The following is a 3,723-nucleotide window of genomic DNA, read 5'->3' on the forward strand; positions in this document are numbered from 1 at the left end:
TGGGAAGACAAAGTTTCGTTTGATACGTATTTTATTGATCTCGTTCTATACCAGGCACTGCTGTAGGCCCTAGAGATATAGGAGTGGAAGAAAAGTACCCCATTATGAGAGAACTGACTTAGTAGATAAGTCTGGGAAGTGTAGTGCAGTTAAGTGAGGTTATCTGTGAGGTGCTTAGCACAACATTTGGCATTTAGGAAGAGTTGGTTTAGGGGCCTCTACTACTAATCTTTTGTGATATTTCCTCAGCTAGAAAACACCTTTCCTATCTGTACCTTTCCTAGGTCATATAACTTGCATTTCAACTGTCTCCTCTTATGGGAAACCTGGCTATCCTTCCCTCCTTGAAGTTTGACTTAAGGGCTCTTCCTCTTGAACTTTGTCAAAGATGCCTATCTGCCTGCCTCCTCACCCCTGGCAGGGGACAGAGGAGCTAAAATAAGGTTGGTCACTCAGCTGCTGTTGTGCAAGTGAGACAAGCACAGCCCATGCACAGGAATATACAGTTAAGAACAGGAGCCTCTCTGAAATGTCAACAGTGTTTTTGTCTGCTGGAGTAGGTATTTTGAGAGAATCTGGTCAATTCCAAAGAGTGAGCACATCCATATTCCAAATCATGTACCTCTCCTTTGTTTGGAATAAGACTGTATGCATGACCTCAGGCTGGCCTCTCCCTCTTCTTGTCTGGCTTGGCTAGGTGAGCTCAGGAATTTGGCAAGTGGAGGCAGGTCTACTGGTATGGTTTCTCCAGTTACCTGATTCCGTCTGTGTAGCAACTTGGACCCTGCTGGGGTCAGCACTGGTGAGAAATGTCTTCTCTGGACCTAGAGGCAGAACAGCATGCTAGTGCCGTGAACTATTGGCTGTATGTACAAGGTGAACAGGAAATCTTCATAGGTATTTGCCAAGAGGGATCACTCTGACCTGGAATCTGTTTTAAGTAGAAGCCCAGAGATAAGATTCTCCCTATATTTGGAGGAGTAGTAGAGGGTCCAGGCTGGCCACAGTTCACCCATTCACAACACGTATACTGAGCAGTAGCTGTAGCACTTCCTACCTTCATGGCCTTGAATAATTTTTGACCTCTAACCCTCAGTTTTCTCATCTATAAAATGGGGATAGCATAAGGTTATATGAGAAATTAGTGGGATAATGGACATGAAAGTCTTACCACAGTGGCTGATACACAGTATGTGCTCCACCTATGTTAATTGAGCTGTGGTATTGCTACTTCCATATCTGTGTGCCTGTTACAGTGTCATATGCACAGTGAGCTACACAGGCACTGTCATTGATGATTTCATAAACTCTTATGTGCAGACCTAGTTCCGACCTAGCAACCAAAATCACACTTAATTCCAACAACTTATGTTGCCTGTAGAAAAATGCATTTCAACAGCAGTGGAAATGCTAGTTTTCAGGTAAAGTTGGGCTGGGCCAAGTTCTGGTTCTTGCCAAATAGAGACTCATCTCCCTAGAGATGCCTAGACACTTAAATTCACCATAAACCTTTTATTTTTATTATTAGATTTTGTTTGTTTGTTTGTTTCGTTTCTCTTCCCTCAAAATGTCCAGATAAGAGCAGACTATTGGATCAGGTCACCTCAGGGATTTTTCTGATACACCAAGGGTAAGAGTAGTGCCCTTTAGAAGAGATATGGGTATCCTCAAAACCGCATGACATGGCCTAGAGACTTTTTCTTTCAGGAAACTGGTGAGCAGAAAGACTTCCGAGTTACCTTGGACTGAATTCAGGTTTTCATCTGACTTCTTTAAGGGATTGGCAAAGAGTAAGAAGTGAAGAGAGCAAAACAGAAAGCAGTTTAAAATAAACAGAATTATTTAATGTTTGGCCACACATTTGTTCACTTTGCACAAGAGGATGTGGAGGTTCTCAAATTGATTAGCCAGTGTTCACCATTATAGGGGACATTCTATTAAAAGTTGAAATTTTGAGGAATTTTACCCTTAAGAGCTTGTAACCTGGTTGAAAGCCACATCTGGAATGTACATCCTGCAGTGTAGGACCAGCGACTGTACCAAACTAGCACTTTCCATCCCTCCGGTGCAGTGGAAGAGGCGCTAGCTCTGGAATCCAGCAAGGCTGGATTTCAGTTCTGGCCCTGCCACTTCCTAGTTAAGGTTTTGTTTGGTTTTGTTTTTTAACCTAAGGTTCTTTGCACTTTTTGTGCAGTGAGAATAAAATTGTGATTGTCTCAGGGGATGGTGAAAATGGAATGCAAAGCATTCTTTCCGTACTTATTACATGTTAGGTGGAAACTGCAGTTACATGCAAGGCTGAGAAAGCCCTGCACGTGGAGCTTGCATTCTAGAGGGAGCACCAGGTACACGATGATGAAAACTACCAATCAGAGGTAAGTTACAATAGATGCTGTCCCAAACTGCCCAGCCTGCCTTTGTTGGAGGACTTGTTCTGGGAGTGTGCTTGGGAGGTGGCTTTTGACTTCCTGTCCTGGGACAGAGGGGGCCTCAAGAGGTTCCATGCAGACTGAGCAAGGCAAGACTATAATGGCCTGGCTATTCTTGGCCAAAGCAAGGCAACTCTGAAAGGCTTTTCTAACCACAGAGCTCTTGGGGTCTGTCATTGAGCCTGTGATGACAGCTCAGTCTCTGGTTAACTGCCTGAGGTTGGACCTATGTAGAGAAAGGGCTGAGCCAAGACTTGAACTACAAAGAGTTCTCCTCTTGAATAGGGGTACACATTTCAGGTGAAATGGTCAGAGAGAGTAGAACAAGCATAGCCAACAGAGGAGCCTGGAGAAACCAAAGAAAGGGGCAGAAAGAAGTGGGAGAAAAGGACAATAGACAGGGCCCATGTCAGAGAGGGCCCACGTTGGAGTGAGAAATTTGAATTTTCTTTAAAGCATTGGATTAGTTTGATCTGATTTTAAAGGGCTGCTCTGCTGACTAGCAGAAAGCAAGCTGTAGTCTAAAAGTAGAATGAGGAAAACCAGTGAGGGGAGGTATGGTAAGAACCTGGATAAGGGTCTGTAGGGCGCTGACAGGTGGGAAAAGGAGACAGTTTCAGGATACATTCTTGAAGTAGAGTTGACAGGCCTTGATGGATTAGATGTGGGAGGATGGGGTGAAAGGATTCAGGGTTCTTGGGTTGCATGATAAGGGTGGAGGCTAGAACTGAGTTGGTATATGTGTAGAAAGCTCCCAGTGGTGTGGTTCATTGAGAGGAATAACTCACACAAGCTTTCCACTTGAGTTTATGTGGTTTGCATAACCTGGTACTGTGCCTGATGATTTTACAGACCCACAGTAAAAATGAGCATTGTCAGATGAACCTGGTTTCAGGAGACCTCCAAGTTTGCAGGTAGGCAGGCAGAGGTCTTGCCAGAGCTAACGAGATTGATTATGTATCCTGGGAAAGACAATTTGTGTGGGTGTGGGTGTGGGTGTAGTGGGGGTTCATCTCTGAAATTACTGTTAAATGTGCCACTTCTGGAGCTGAGGCCCTGCCTACCCTCTTGGAACTCTTAAGCCTGGGCTTGGAGCGTGAGGAGCAAAGAGGACATTCCTTGTAGGGACAGAAACTGCAAGAGACAGGACTGACTGTAAGCTGATGCCTCTGTTCTGCCTGACCTGGATTTTCCTTTCCTTTTCATTTGACTTTATGTGTTTGCAGTATATGTGCTTTGCATTGTTCCTAAGTTAAGCTCAGGAGATCCAAGGGGCCCTTGCTGGCATTGTCTC

This window comes from Cavia porcellus, unplaced genomic scaffold (genome assembly GCF_034190915.1).
Source record: "Cavia porcellus strain 051 isolate PalLab524CR breed Dunkin Hartley unplaced genomic scaffold, mCavPor4.1 scaffold_13, whole genome shotgun sequence".
Taxonomy (NCBI): domain Eukaryota; kingdom Metazoa; phylum Chordata; class Mammalia; order Rodentia; family Caviidae; genus Cavia; species Cavia porcellus.